The following is a 16321-nucleotide window of genomic DNA, read 5'->3' as shown; positions in this document are numbered from 1 at the left end:
GTGGCTGGGATACAATCTAAGGTCTGAGATGAATGGCAAATTATCGCTTGGGCCCACCAAGTCAGAGCCAGGATTATTGAGTTTTGATTTCTGTTGGTGGAGAAGGGCAGGGAGAAAGTCGATGCAATGTTAAAGCAACAACATATGAGACGGGACTCTTGGGTTCCCTTCCTCACTTCTCCACATTTGCTTTGCTGCATGGCTTTGGGTAAGTCATGCAACCTCCTCTGTGCTGCAGTGTGGCCATCTGAGACATGGGGAGTGACAAGATGCTGAGTTCCTCAGCTGAATCTCACTTGAGAAGTGCCAAGTGTTGTGATAAAACAAACAAAAAATGAGTCGTCCATATTTACATTAAAATGTGCAAGCAGCAGATTTCCAGGACAGCATTGTATGAACGGCCCCGCACACCCAGACGCAGTAGCAGAAACAGTTTTAAAGGGAAAGAGTGTGAGGAGGGGGGGAGGCGGGGGAAGAAAGAATAAAACACATTAAAAGGCAAATGCCACCCATTTGGACTGTTCATATTTTTTGACAGTTTCTCTTTATGTTGCAACAGCTGCTTAACATGACAAATGCCAGATTTAAAAAAACCGTACGTGAGGAGATGCAGGCCCAGAACGTGAATAATGGAGTTCTCTAACCCGACATGTTGTGTGACATGTTTGCCCAGCAATGAATGGCCCCAGCCTCCGTGACAGCATCTGCTTGTGCTTCCCACAAACACCTCCCCAGGCTCAGAGGAAATGGTTTTGACAATGCTCCTGTCCATCAGGCCCACCTGGTTGGGAGCTGCATCCAGGCTGAGTTTCCCAAGTCCCTTCCACTTGGCACTGAGCCTCGGGTACAAGTGCGGGGATTAGAAGATGGAAATTAGAACATCAAGGTGATTTGTGTGAGAGACACTGAGCAAACAGGTGGCTGCAGGCTGTGCCGACTCAGGGACTCAGCACCTTCAGGGAAAGGCACCTGTTGCTCATCTCAGCCGGCAGGACAGAACCGCAGCTTCAGGAGGCAAGCACAGGGTATAAGAAACCTGAATTAAGTGCTGTGTTCTGCCACAGATGTGCTGGGTGACCCTGGGCAAGTCGCATAGCCTCCAAATCTGGAAGGTTTTTTGGTGCATATCTACACTGCATGTCTGGGGACGGGCCCCTTGCATCTGCGTCCTGTCCATTTGCTCCCTCTGGCATGTGCCAAGCCTGGAAATGCAGCAGTGAAAAAGCTCCAGAGCCATCTCCTGCAGCTGCTTTCCAGCATACCACAGACAGAGCCCTCCAGAGTGACTGTGGAGGTTGCCCTGGGCTGGCTTCACTGCCTCTTGTCCAGGCTGGGTGCCTGCCAGTGGAAGCTGGTTAAGTGTGGAGTGCCTATGCCTCTCCTCAGCTATTTCCAGGATGTGAAGTACATATGCTCCTGGCGTTCAGGGATTTGGGTACCAAAATACCTATGAGGAGTTCAGCCTGAGTCCCTTTATGCATCAGTTCCCCAAGTGATTCATCTCTTCTTGATGAACTCCCCATGCAAGTAGAATTGTGGCCACTTCCAGAAGGGAGAGAGAGATGGATCTAGAGGAAGATGGGTCCTGTACTGGCAGCTAACCCCCAGCTCAACTCAAACTTCACTGTTGTTTGAGTGTTTGCTGGTCCACTGGCCCAATGTTTTTACAGGCAGTTTCACCCTTAGAAGCAGCTGTTTCCCAAGAAAAGCTCATTTTTACATTGACTGCAAAGAGGAGAGATCTATAATGCTGCAGAGTTCTTCCTCCTGGGATTTCTGGCCCAAGAAGCTGGAATAGTTCAGGCAAGGCTAGGATAAGCATTCAGATATTTGTCTGCTCTCTCCACACTCCCACCAGCTTTGTGTGCTTTGCCCATCACAGCTTGACTGCAAACAACAGAAAACAGACAGCAAAGAGAGAGAGCAATGTGCTTTCTCTTTCCACCCTCTTGAGGCCCAAAATCAAGCACATCAGCTTGCCTCTGTTCTCAGGTCTTCCTGCTTCTAGCTGTGCAAACACCACTCTTAGACTTACGCGGAGAACTCTTGCAATTCAAGCTCGCCCCTGGATGGCGAGGTGTTTGAGAGGTTTGCATTTGGTAGTTGGTTTCCTTGTTTCTCTCTAAACTAGAGAGAGTGTGTGTGCATACATACAAAAAAAAAGGAACCCTTGTCCAGCCAGGAGCTGGAATGCCAGCTGCTGCTCAGCTGATTTAGGATTATACTCCTGTCTTTGTCACTGCATTAAGGGGCACTGCTGGCCCTGTTCTGTCCAAAAGCAGTAAACAGGGACTGCACCATACATGATAGCAGAACCAAGTGCGGAGAAGCATGCTTCCACTCTCATGCTTCAGGGCATAAGCTGATTGCCTGCAGGGGCTAGGAAGGGTTTTTCTGCTCACATCCATCTCTGCACAATCAGTTGGATGCACTTTGTTTCCGTGTTCTCCCCTTTCTCCTCTTTGTAGAGCGTGTACTCTTAGCTGTTCTGCCAGGGGCGGGATAGCAGCCTAGATGGACGTGAGGTTTGATCTGGGATGGCAAATCCTCATCTCCTTCTTTGTAACAGTGATGTGAATAATTCAAGAAGCATGGTCTATTATGCTTGAGTTATATAAAGTACCATCTAAGAGTGGGGTTTACCACTGGGCGGTGTAGGGAAGCTCTGCTGAATGATGCCTGTGGGCTGGGTAGGTGGTCGTGTGCCTGGCAGCGTGGTTAGGAATCCCTCAGCGATGGGGCCGCAGGCTGCTCAGACATGATTCAGAGCAGACACTCTAGAGCTTTCTGTGGTCTTCAGGGGACTCTGAGCCTGACTCTCGAGCAGCATGTGGGCATCCCTCATGGAGGGGTGGAGAGGAAGACTGGGAGGATTCTCGATCCCATCCCACCAAAGGAAGCAGCCGCACCTTTCTCCCTGGCCCCCAGGTTTCAGGGTGGCTTGGAAGGAGGTAGGGGGGAGCCAGACAAAGAGCTCCTAAATCCTGCAATGGGGTTGGATCACAGCTGGTGCTGTAGTGGTCCAGGGGATCATGTATTACACATCATAGATAACATCCCCTCATGTACAACATCTGTGGGCTGTGAGGCCAGCTCCAGAGCCTTGTTCTTGGCCAGCAGAAGGAGTGGCATCTAGAAGATCCTGGCAGTGGCACAGACCTACTCGGTGATATCTTTAAGCTTCATAAAACATCCTGACAATCATGGTGTTGCTCCAGGAATATGAACAGGTACAGTTATGTGCTGGGCTGCTGTGGGATCCTGCAGGGTAGGTGACAGGGTTGTGCTGCAAGCCTTGTCCCTAACTTTTCCTCTCCCTTCTCCATCCCTGCTCCTCTACTTTGGCCCCAACTCTCCTCCCTGGCCTCTGTGCTCAGCTGCAGACTCGTGGGACCTAGCAGTCCTGGTCAGTAGGGGATATTCTGTTGTTTGCAGCCTCTTGGAAGGGGAGGCTAAGTAGTGTCGTGTCTCCAAACGCATCTTATGCATTCCTACCTGAACAGGACTATTGAAGGAAAGGGGCAAACTGAGCTATGGAAAGAAGAACAGTGGTCTGTGAGCTTTTGCCAGCAGCTTGGAGGAAAGGGCATTTTAGGCTGAGTGAAAGGGAAGCAGGACGCTGCCTGCCTGTATTAGAGACTATCTGTCCCTGTTCCCTCCCCTCATGCCCACATATTCTTGTGCCATTGCTGACACCTTGTAGCTTTGGCATTTGGGAATGAGATTTGGTGTTTCCTGAGTGGCTGAGAAGTGAAAGGACAGATTACTCTTTCCTTTATTTCTGCAGTTTTAGGGCAGCGGCATTGTTCCTGTGCCTCCCAGTACACCTAAAAGCAGGGCACTTTCCTCTTACAGCATCTAGTGTAGGAAGCTAATTTGTCTGATGATAATTTATGCTTCTCTTCATTCCACAAATGAGCCTAGAAGCTACATAATGGCTGCATATTTAGAAATGTAATAAATAATAATATGGACATACATATAGTACTTTTCACCCCAAGGCCTTAAAGCAGTTTTGCAGATATTAATGAATTAAGATTCACAGCTCCTCCAAGAACCAGGGAAAAAGCATTCTCAGCCTGTTTTATAGGTAGGGGAAACCCAGGCGCAGAGAAGCTGGGACATGCTGAGAGCCCCTGAGACAGGGCTTGAACCCAGAGCCCTGGCCTGCAGTCTCAGTCGCTAACCATTACCGCTCCCTCTCCAAAGGAAAGTAGTTTCTTTGGAGGAGAGACTGCCATTTTATTATGCGTGTGTACAGCCTGACACAATCTGACCTGACTGAGATCTGTGTAAATGCCATTAGAGTATAAATAATTGATCATAAGGGCTATACACTGGGTATGTGGATGTGCCCCGGAAGTCTCCACAGAAAGCCTGAAGCTGGGCCAGCACTTCTGTGCAGGCAGGAGGCTTTCACAGCTCTCTGATCCTGACCCTGCTAAGCGGCTAGCCGGACCCCTGGATACGAACTCAGGATTGCTGTAACTTGTGGTCGGGGGGCTGTTTTCATGGGCAGGGACTAGTGCAACCATTACCTCTGCCGTGACCTCTTTTCCCTGGGTGGGGCTTGGCTTACAACCACTGTGCCAGCTATGGGAGGATTTCTCTGCTTCAAGGGGAAATCACCACCAGCCAATTTGTCCTGCCAGAGCATCTGGCCCAGGTCTGGTCTGGGAGGTTTATGGAGGAACCACTTGCTGATCTGCTGGTGAAGCGGCACTGTGCATCGACGAGCAGTTAATTTATGAGGAAAAGTTCGGAAGAGTGCTCCAGCACAGCTCATTTAGTGTATTGATCGGACCGATAAGAAATCTTGGGCAATCAGCACCGTAAAGCATAGCGAGCAGATCTTGGCCCGTGCTCTGCTGCAGTGCATCCTCGCAGAGCACTCTCAGCTTGTAGCTGCACGCGACCCCTTTCACAGCCCGCTTACTTACAGCCCATCATCTTGTAAATGAGCTCATTCACATGTCCTTATCTCCAAAGCAGAAGTCTCCAAAAATACCACAATACTAGGCATGCAGATTCTTTCTGGGGACGGTCCGGCATCTTTAATAGAAGAAACGTAAAAAAGGGCTAGATTTGCACAATTATTCCAATTCAGTGTAGAGGAGAAAGATCTTTTCCAGACAGTTCTCAGCAGCTGTGTCTGGGCTGAAGGCTGTACAAAGTGTGAGTTGGCTGCTAGGCCCTTAGCCGAACTAACAAAGAGTTATGGGGAGCCTGACTAACTACTTAACGTAGCACTCGTTCTAATGAGCCTACACACTAGGCACGGAGGGATGAATAATGACACCCATGAGCCTGGGTGGTGAGACCTGCAGCTAAGGGAAAGCTCGGTGCCAGGGGCTTCAGTCAGCACTTGCAGGCCCTTATGGGTGGAAGGTGGTGCTGAAGGTGCAGGGTTTGGTGGATTGGAGAGCGCTGCGTGCCTGCCGCCACCCTAGGGAGACCCACAAGTGGTTACAAGAGGAACTCGAGTGGATAATTTGCTCATTTACAGGCCGCTCTCAGCTAGAACAGAGCACTTCAGCCTCGTTGCGTGGGGCGGTGATGAATATGCAGTTGCAGCTAGCTCTGTCGTCGGAGGAACCAGCTTGGCTGCAGGAGCTGCTGTAGTAAAGGAGATCATCCATTTGTCTGTCTGTCAGGGCTTCACTCCTAGACTGGCTGCTGACCAGGGTTAAACAGCCCAGTCTACTCTATCATGGAGTGGGCTTCAGTCCCACAACTTTCATGGCTCTGAGCTGGTGACAGCTTGACCACACCAGGCATGGGAAGGGGAGATCTGAACCTGACCTGCCATGTTCCCCTCACTTTCCCTTGGCTCCTTTGCCAAGGTGTTGCAGGCCTGGTCCACACAGGTTTATGTGGCAATCTTTGTACTGGGATTGTTGACCCATAGCCCTGAACCAGGCTCGCCATCCATTGTAGACACTGGGATATGCTCCCAAGCTATGCCAGTGGTGTCTGATCTGGATTTAATGTGTGCCTCCTTGAAGATTTGCTTTTCCTAGGCACCTGAGCTTGCACTTCTCCTGCTTTGCTGAGAGCATGTGTCCCAGGCCCCATCTCAGTAGGGCACAGTGGATTTTCCTTCTCTGTTTCTCTCTGTCTTCGTGTCTCTCTCCCTCGTATTCTCTCTTTGCTGGAAGAGGCAGGATCTCTTCCCACATGTCTTTCCTCTCCCCAACAGCAGCTTGCCAGATATGATTCCCTGTCCCTGCTTGGCGAAGGAGAGAAGCTGTCTGTCTCCCCCTGCCAAAGCACAGCCAGCAAATCTGTGCTCGGTTCCTCCTCTGCCACTGATTCCTTGTGTGGCTCTGGACAAGTCACCTCTCCTTTCTGGACCTCATTGGTGAAAGGGGGATGAAGGGGGAGGGGAAGTGATCTTGCAGGATTTGGGGGACATAATTCGCGGACTCACTTTGAGAACCTGGGGTGGCCTGTGCCACCCCCAGACAAAAGCCTGTTTTTGGATGGGAGTCTCCCCTGGCTCCCAGTTCCTTCCCACCCTTGGACATATGCTCTGTCAGCTAACTAAAGCCCTTTGCATGCACAAGCGCAGGTGGCCAGTGCAAGCTGCACGGGTGGAGAACAGCACGTTCTGCTCCATGCTGCCAGCTCTGAGTTCAAGCAGACCTTGCATTCTGGTCTCCAGAAGCAGCGGGGACATTGGTGGCTCCTCAGTCCTGCTCCACTCCAGTATTTTCACCCCTCCCCTTCCCTGTGCTCTACACAGGAGGGATATCACTTCTTTTGCAGCATCCTGGTCTGGAGAAGTGGGCATGACATTATGGACAGTGTTTTCCCTCCCCCTTGGGAAGATCTCAGCCTGTGGGAGCTCTGAATGCTGCTGTCCTGTTGACAGGAGCTCAGCAGCCTGGCTGTGTCCTTAACCTACTTTGAGACACTCTGGGCCATGCCAGGACACATCGGCCTCCCTCTTCCCTTTACAGCTCCAGAGTCCAGGCCATGTGCTGGGCCTGGACTACATATAGGAAGCCCCTATCCCATCCGTCTCTTCCCCAAGAGAACCACTCAAACAAGCTGCCCCCACTTCTCTTATCCCCTGCAGCTTGTCCCCATCCCAAATGGCTCCCTCTCATCAACAGTGTCCAGAGGTATGGCCTGTCATTGGCGATTGCAGGGAGGAATCAACATAAATTCACATTCCACTGAGTGATTCCTTTAATGGGAAGAAATGTATTTCAGGTTAACATTGCATCAGGCAGGCCTCACAGCAGCGTTTTTCTGCCCGAGCGAGTTGTAGTGTGTCCATGTGGGTGAAGTCAGAGGTGTCCAGCACTTCTTCTCCTTTCACGTACATGCACACATGTGCAAGCAGGCCGGCTCCAGGGTGAACACGAGACAGATTCAGTGTTTGGTGCTGCCCCCATCCCAGGCAATCATACACGGCAGCTTGCTTCTGCCATTCACAAGGGTGCAGAGAACAGGGGCAGGGCACATGTGGAGAATGAGTGTGTCAGAGGAGACACTGGGCTGGCTCTGATCCTGGCCATGGAAGCAAGGTGCTTCTCAGTGCCTGCAGAGCTCACGCCTGCTACAGGGGACAGCGTGCAGCATCTTGCTGGAGCAGGTGCGTGGTCCTGTGCTCCCCATCTTGCTTAGCACCTTTAACCTTGTTCATCCCTCCTGGGCTTTTTCCTCCATCCTTCCCTTCACACCCTTTCCTTCTTAGTCGCTCTCTGATACTCTCCATCGCCTGCTTTTGATACCTGTGTGCCCATGGCTGCTATCCATGTACCTCTTCCTCAGCCTCTGTGGACTGCATGGGGGAGATTTATGCCCCCTTTGCCATTGTGCTTCCTTGCCTCCTCCACTCCATTTCAGCTCCTCCTGCCCACACCAAATTCCACTTTGCAGTAAATATTATCTGACTGAATGAACAACAGCCAGCGCAGTTCAGTGTCCTTAGGAGCTGCTTTTATTTCCTCCCCCTCTTCTATTATTTTTTTAATTAGCTCACAGCTGTGACCATCGACTGGTTAGAAGACATGCCCAGGGAAGAATTTTTCAATGAAGTTGTTTTAGATTTGTGCTGGTCCCTTCCCTCCTCCGTTTGACCTCTTTGTCTCATGGTAGTGACAGGCGAACCCCAAGGATGAGGAGCTAGGGCTCCATGGGGAAAAACTGCCCCAACCTTCATGCTTCTCCAAATCTCTCAAGGCTGTAGATCTCAGGAGAGTTGGGGATGGGCTTTGTAAAGACAGCCGTTAATGATATCGCAATGCACTTTGCTTCTAGTTCTGACTGCAAATAGTGCAGGGGTGAGGGGCCATGTAATGAGAACAGGATCAGCAGCCTGATGTCGGCATTGCAGAGGGTGGTTGAAGCAGAGCCCGAGGAGTTAGGATCATAAGGACATCAGAAGAGCCCTACTGGGGCAGGCTGAAGGCCCATCTAGCCTTGTATCTAGCAGTAGGGGATGCTTTAGAGCAGAGGTTCCCAAACTTTTTCATACTGCATACCCCCTTCCAGATTTGCCAGCTGCCCATGTGCCCCTGCCAGCATACACTGTATATTTTAACCCCCTAAATGCCAGTTATTATTATAATGAAAATTAAATCTACCATTATACAATTTCTCCTGCTAACCCCCAGAGATACGTGTACCGCAGTTTGAGAAGCTGTGGTTTAGAGGACGAGTATATACAATAGGGCATAGACTCCTGGGGTCTCTCTCAAGTCTGCCATTGTGTCACTTTGTGAGCTTAAGTGAGTCATTTATCCCTTAGAAATATAGGGCGGGACGGGACCTCAAGGGTCACCTAGTCCAGCCCCATCAGTGCTCTAGGACATGCTATTTCTACACCACATCTTCTTCAGTTTCTTGGTGTGTGCAATACATTGATCATAATCATTGACAAGCTGGTTCAAAACCACAATGTTCTTGTCATTCCATCTGTGAAATGGTGCGTTGGCCAAAAAAAATGTTGTTTTTTTTTCTTTCTTGTTGAAACATAGAAAACTTTTGCCTGGTTTGATGTTGAAATATTTTGGCAACCAAGCAAAATGTCATATGCCTGTAATCATTTTTCCCCCCTACAAATGGAGGTTTTTCAGGAAAAGGGAATTGAAAACTCCCCCATTTTCACTCAACAACAACAGTGACAGAAAAATCTTGGCTTGACTTGAAAAAATCTCAACATTTTGCTTTCCTCACAATGAGCTGGATCGTTTTCAAAAATAACTGTGAAACATGAAAATCTTAGATTTCCATGTTTTTCCAACCACATTGCAAATACTTTCTATGGTTCTTGCAGTTACCTCCCTTTCTAAACTGCTCTGAGGTCCTTGGGTGACCTGTATGTGGAGCTGTAGTAAGTTCTAGGTGCTTCGAGTTAATTGAAATAAGGAAGTCCTTTTTATTTCTTGTAATATGGTTGCCTGTACCATTGTGTCCACTTTGCAATCTCCTATGAACACAGTGGAAATGATCCCAGTGTCTCCAGTTCAACAAGGTTGTTAAGCACATGCTTAAGTTTAAACATCTGAGTAATCCTGGTGAAGCCAAAGTAATCTGCTAATTTGTTCCAAATTAAGCACAAGCTTAAATGCTTTGCTGAACTATAACCTATGCTTTCCACAGTGCCCGTGTGTCTGTATATAGGGTATCATTTGAGGTCCCTCTGAAAAGAATAAAAGATAGTTTTCTGATTGAACTGGATATTTTGGAAGCTCAGTAATAATCTGTCTGTGCCTTTGGGTGACCATTTCAGACACAGGTTCACTACAGATTTACCCCTAATTATTTTACATTGGTTTGGTATGCCAGATCCAGTGTTCAATCCACCTGGATCTGAAGCAGGCAGATGACCAGATAATCGGTGGCACCTGCTGCACTAGGTATTATTATAGCACCTCACCAATAGGGTGGAGAACAGGTAGTTGTCTACTGGCCCCTGGCAAATGATTACCATGGGATAACTCTGGACATACAAAGTTTACACCACTGTAGTTTTACCCCTGATTTTTCCTGGAGTAATTCCACACCAATTTCAAGTAAGCTACAGTGGTGTAGAGCTGTATGGCATGTGTCTGCTTCTTGTGCACACTGGTGTCAGGCTGATTACACTGGCATAAGTATGACATGTATCCAGACCCTTAACCTTTCTGTCTCAGTTCTCCATCTTTAAAATGAGGATAGTAGTTCTTCCTTCTCTTACCTTTTGTGTGCCTTTCTAGGCTATGAGCTCTTTGGGGCAGGGGCCCTGTGTTTAGTAAGTGCCCATACACCATGCATCACAGTGAAGTCTGGAGCTCAGGTGCTTCCATAACACAGAAATAATTAGGTCAAATTGAGCATTCGCTGTAAATTTAACCGTCAATGTTGTATTAGCGCTGACAAGCAGTGAGTGCCATAAACCAACATGAGGCACTTTCCTCCTCCTCTTAGGGCCTGAGCTTGCTGTTCCTACAGAGCTCACTCCAGGGAAGTTATCGGTATGAGGAATAGATTACATTTCTTGACACTTACCCCAGTAGTTTTTACTAAAGTTAGACAGTAAAATACATTAACTGTAGAAACAGAGAATATAAAAGCTTCGTTTGCAGAAGGCTCATGATTTAGTGCAAATATAAAACAACTCAAAAAATTAAACCGAATAAATACATTCTGCCCAATTGATCTGTGAGAGGTGTGTCTGACAGGCTTAATTTTCAGGAGAAAAGAAACAAGGTGACTATTCCTTATAGAGAGAGCTGGTCATGTGGAATAGATGGGGCAGCAGTAAATCCAGCTAAGTCGGAACGGCTTTAGAGAAACTTTCACCCTGGAAGGAACATTTACACAAGAAGGAAAGCACTTGGCGGGTATTTTTTGTTGTTCCCTTTGTGGCTCTAAAAGGCATTTAGTGTTCTAAGCAAGACGTTTTCATCCTTCAGCTCAGCTTATCTCTTTGCTGAGATGCGTAGGGATGTCATGCTCCATGTCTATATTTGTGACACAATAATAATATTTTGCAGCTTAGGCGGGTCTTTCATTTCAAGATCCCAAAGCACTTTGGAGAGATGGGTAATTATGGCAACACCAAGGACTTGGAATGGGCTGTATAGCAAAAGCAGGCGTAGAGCCCCAACCTTTCCTCCCCTCGTCTGAAGAGACCACCCATTACCACCTAGTTAAAAATACCTCTCTTTTAACTCTCCTAATTCACCAAAGAGCTCCAGGGGAAAACCAGGAGCAACGGTCATAAACTCCTAGAAGAAGCTTTCAGACTGGATATAAGGAAAACACTTCTTCACAGTTCGTGTGATCACTCTGGAATAGACTCCCAGCGGGGTGGTGCAGGCACCTACCCTGGAGATCTTTAAAAGAAGACTGGATGCACACATTGCTAGGGTTATATGACCCCAGCAGTCTTTGCTGCCCAGAAAATGGGGCTGGACACGATGATCTCATGAGGTCCCTTCCAGCCCTAAGCTTGTCTCACTGCTATAAGACTTGGCACACAGCTAGCAGAGCCAGTAAGAGGTATACGCTGTGCCCATTCATTCCAGTCATGCGGCTACCTTTGGGAACACAGCAGAGTGCTGAGATATGGAGAGGTGAAATGCCTTTCCCAAGGGCACATAGGGGATTAAGGGCAACAATCAAGGTACCTGATGCTTCAGAGGAAGGCAGAAAACCCTGCAGGGCTCTCTCCGCAGGTAGAGGACTGGACGACTACCCCAGCTGGTGCTAGAGGAGGGAGGGAGCCTTTGAGCTCCAATTCATCTCCAGTCCAGACTGTCAACAACCACAAGTCATTAATGTCCATCAGGTGGCATGTGGGGACAAATGTGACGGTAGGTGTTCCCATCAGAACTGTCCGTCTTGGCAGGGGCCCTAATAGAGGGGTCAAGAGCCAAATGGGGTCACAGATTTACTCTTCCCCTGAAAGCTGCTCCCTCAGGGTTGTAGCTGGTGTGTAATTGCTGTGTCAGTTCTCATGAGAAAGTGTGCCCTGATGAGGGCAAATGGCTGAACTCCCAGTATGGGGATGGGATGCCTCCCTGATAGACCCTTCCCCCACAATCAGTTGTTTTGTTTTGTTTTTTACCCCTGCCTGAAGCTTGAGGTTTGATTATCATGCAGTATTAAGTTGGCTGGCAGAGGGGCTCACGCTACAAATCGGTCATGGGCTCCCAGCCACAGTATCTGTCAACGCTCTTCATCAGTAGCGCGGGTGCGAAGCGCCGAGCGTACCCTGTGGGTGAGGAAATAAGAATAGTCGGTAACGAACGGGAATGCTCAGGCGAGCAGGAGGAGGGAGGGGACGTGTTGGAATTAATTCGCAAATGTGTTGGGCAAAAATTAGCAGCTGCAAATGTGCCAGAGCAGAGAAGGTGGAAGGAAAGGGAGGGGAGGGACAGATGGAAGTGGGGGGGAAAGGAAGGGGGAAAGAGGAGAGACTCTTCCTTCATGGGCGGCTTGGAAACACTTTAAAACATGGTTCTGTCATGTTGATGCCACACAGCTGGTGGGTGCCATATTAAGCATGGTGTAAGGCAGAGAGGAAGGATGATCGTGTGATTTAAGGCAGCGGGTGGGGAATCTGGAGCTGTGAGTTCGGTTCCTGACTCTGCTAAGATGTGTGTGTGTGTGAGAGATCTTGGGTCAGACAGCAAGGGCTACTTGTGGTGCGAGGCTCTGCATATCTTTCTGTTTCCTCTGGCATTGCTGCGTGGTCAGGAGTGTGGCAAGCTAGCGCTGTTCCGGCAGAAAGCCCTTATAAATAGGATTTTGCTGCATTCAGAGCAGCAAAGCCATGTTTTACAGATGTATCTTGGTTTTGCCTTTCAGGGTTGGTTCCCCCCCAAGCGGCACATAGGGTAGCTCTGTTGGTAGATCTGTATCCACAGCGGGAATGCTTTGCTGTTGTGGGCTTCAAGCTTACAGACATGCCAACCCTGATAAAGTGCTCCTAGCATAGGTCTAGCCTGAGATTCAGGACCTGTGGCTGTGTTGCATGTTGCTATCTGTAAGAAGGGGCTCATGACCATTTCTGCTGCATGCTTAGATTGCAATTATGCATCATTAGTCTGTGCATCTAGATCTATTTGTGCCTAGACTGCAGCTCCGATTTTGCTGGGGGGCAGTCGGTGCTACTGCAATACAGAGAGCAGCAGTGGGTGGGACGGATAGCTCAGACAGGGCTATTCTGCAGCAGTTTGAGAGCACTGAAATGTCACTCCTCGGACCAACATGCCCCCATCCACGTTGATTAGAGATGATGTCCTAGGTGGCTGACAGGGAGCAGTGGCTAGCATGTTGTGGGCAGGGGCTCGGATCCATGATGTATCAGATTCATGAGCCGATTAACACAGGAAAGGGGAGGCTGGCATGTGCGGCCTTAAGAGGCAGGGCGTGACTCAGGTTAATAGACTCTGTCAGGCCTTTCTTAAACTTCCCCTGTGCCAAAGGGATGGAAGGAGAAGGGCAGCAGGTCCCTGGCTTGCAGCTGGAAGGGATTCTTGCTGTCTCTTCCTCTCTCTTTTGGAGAGCACAATCTTTGCTTCAGGCCCCAAGGAGTCCTGACTCATTTCCTTCTGCTGGTAGCTGTTTCCTGGAGCGCTGGGAGATGGAGTGAAAATCCAGTAACAGCAGCAGGATGGGAAAACAAAACAACTGGGTTCCTCAGTCCCCGGTTCCCAGGAGCCCTGCTGCCTGCTCACCTTGTGCTTTCCAGCCAGCTGCAGGGCCAGCCCTGTTCCCTGACTCACTCACCAACCCTCCGTCTGCCCGTCCCTCACTAATTACTTCCAGGCCTGTACTCCTGACATTTGCGAGCTCCTGATTAGAGCAACGAGGGAGAAATCTCCAAGGGAGATTGTGGCCAAACTGCACCACTAATAAAACTGGAGATTGACAATCAGGCAGAAGGAAGGTGAGGGGGGGCGGAGGGGAGGGACTTGTCCTGGCAGTCTCTGTTTCTTTCTGAGCCTGTGGGATGATGAGAGAAGGTCAGGGCTTGTTAACGTCACAATGATGAGCAGAAATCCACCAGTGCTGAATGCTGGATGCCCCAAGGACCTCATGCCAGGCACCGCATACTTCTCTAGTCAGTGATATTATTAGAGACAGGCCTCAGTCCTGAGTACCCACACAGTGTGAATCTTGCAAATGGCTCCATCTTCTCCATCAGCTGTTATAGCTAACCGCCTCTCTGTCCCTGTGACCGTAAGGCTCCACTAAGAGCATACACAATAAGAGAATCCCCGAAGTGAAAAACGTGCAGTCTAAATTGGCCAGATGATGACGAGTGGGGGATATTATCCCCATTTTGCAGACAGAAAACCGAGGCACAGGAGGACAGAGAGTACATCTGCACTGCCGCCCAGGTAGCTGTGGAATTGAGTTTGCCCTACACGCAGCCCCATGCCTTAATGAAAGACTGCTCTTCCTCTTAGAAAAGGCTGAACCCAAGCTCCGCTTCCCGCCAGCCTGACTTCACCTACAGATCTCAGTGTTGCAGCCCGAGTCCTTCTGTAGTGAAGAAAACAAAGCAACAGGAACCTGCAACAAACCTGAAACAAACTTGTTTCCTGCAAAGTTCCCCCTCTCCCCGTTCTTAGCCCCTCCTGTTGATACCAGCACGCTCACTTTGGATGCATCGTTAATCATGACACGGAGTGCTACGTCTAGGAGAAACTCGACTAAAATCTACGCCAGAAAAAAAGCAGAGGCTGCTTCACCCATTGCTAGCATGCAGCTGCCTCCATGGCACAGCCCTGCAGCTTCTTCTGGGTGTGCTACATGGCAAGGTGGGGGAAAGAAGGTGTGTGTGCGGGTTGTGTGTGTGTTTGTGTGTGTAAATCACTCTGCATTCAGCCAGGGGGCTGTGGACGAACCTTAGGGTATGTCTGCATTGCCTCAGTAGTGAGGCTAGGAGTGCTGTGTCCAGAAGCACACCCTGTCTCCCCGCCACACCGCCCCACTCCCACTCAAGGTGCATGAAAGCCAGGGAATTTGGCGGTGGAGGCCATATGTGCCCGGAAGTGTGCTCTCTGTCTTGGATGAGCTAGCTCTTTTGTGAGTGCCCTGGGCCATGCAAAACCCAGTATATGGTCTAATTCCTGGGCTTTGGCAATATGTGCTAGGTGGGAGAGTGGACTGGGGGAGCATCTTGATGGCAGTCCTGGCCTTTGTGTGGGGGTGGCATAGATGAACCCTGAGACTCCCCTGGGAGTGCCTCGGGGGAGCAGGATCCTGGGAGGTGGTGGGGGAGATTTTGGGATTACCCTGACGGCAGCGTTCCCCTCTCATCCAAAGTGCACGTGGGAAAAGGGCAGACATTTGGGCTGGTGCTGCTTTTTCCATGTAGTTGGCTCAAGGCTCCTCCCTTGCCCCAAGCACCACCCAAACATCCTGTGCTCCAAGGGCTGGTGTTTATCCCGACCCCCACCTTGCCTCCATATACATCTCCTCACCCAGGCATGTGTATCCTCTTCTCTGGAGGTTGAATCAGGCCATCGTAGAGCAGGATTCCTTCCTTTTGAATGCCTCCCTCTATGTATGTGTGCACTCGTATGTGTGCACTTGTGTTTGTGTAACTGTTGAAATGAATATTGCCTGGTAGCACCCTCCAGTCCCAGGAGTGAGCACCCATTTTCTCGACACGTTGGCAAATGCGCCCGTTTCACTCGCACTAGCTGAGCCAGTCTTGCCATTGGTGCATGCAGCAGTTGGTTTCTGGGGGACTCCTTGCTCTTGGCTGCTCCATCCCTGGGAGGGTGTGGGCTTCCCCTGGTAGCAATGTATGGGCCAGGGAAGGAGGGGAAGCCTTTCTGCTACTCTGTCACGAGCTCCCCTGGTTAAGGGAACTGGCCAAGTTAAACACTCAAGGTTACGCGAACTTTTTAATGGCTGTGAAGCTTTTTTTGGTGGAAACCCTGGCCTCCCCTTTCCCAGTGGTGCCACATAGGCCTCTCCCCTTCCATGCTGAGTTTCATCGGGCCTTGCTGTCCTGTTTATCCATACAGCAGTCAGCATCCCCCTGGCAGCTGGCAGCCATAGCTCTTGCCTCGAGCCAAGGCGAGTCCCGGTGGGTCTTGGCTAGTCTGTAGGGTCATCTCATGCCTCTGCAAGATGGGCCTTTATCTGCTAGGCAGATTACACGAGGTACCTCTCTCTCCTTCTCTCGCCTGCACGAGTGGGGCCCCTGAGTGCATCTTCCTGCAGTCCTGTCCTGAAAGCGCACCCTGCCCGTTCCCTCGGACGCCACCAACATGGCACGTTGGCCTAAGCAAGGCAGCGCCGTCGCGCCCTGCCCGTTCGCTGGGATGCCACCAACATGGCACGTTGGCCTAAGCAA

At 49.9% G+C, this 16321-nt stretch overlaps 1 protein-coding gene across 5 annotated transcripts in view; it reads left to right on the top strand.

The window, feature by feature from the left end:
• OPCML (opioid binding protein/cell adhesion molecule like) overlaps positions 1-16321 on the top strand; it is a 630964-nt gene that overhangs the window by 324218 nt on the left and 290425 nt on the right. The window lies entirely within an intron of this gene.

The sequence above is a fragment of the Crocodylus porosus genome, unplaced genomic scaffold (genome assembly GCF_001723895.1).
Source record: "Crocodylus porosus isolate Cpor-Errol unplaced genomic scaffold, CroPor_comp1, whole genome shotgun sequence".
Lineage (NCBI taxonomy): Eukaryota > Metazoa > Chordata > Crocodylia > Crocodylidae > Crocodylus > Crocodylus porosus.
Note: the sequence above shows the minus strand (reverse complement) of the source record. Positions and strands in the feature narration are given on the sequence as shown.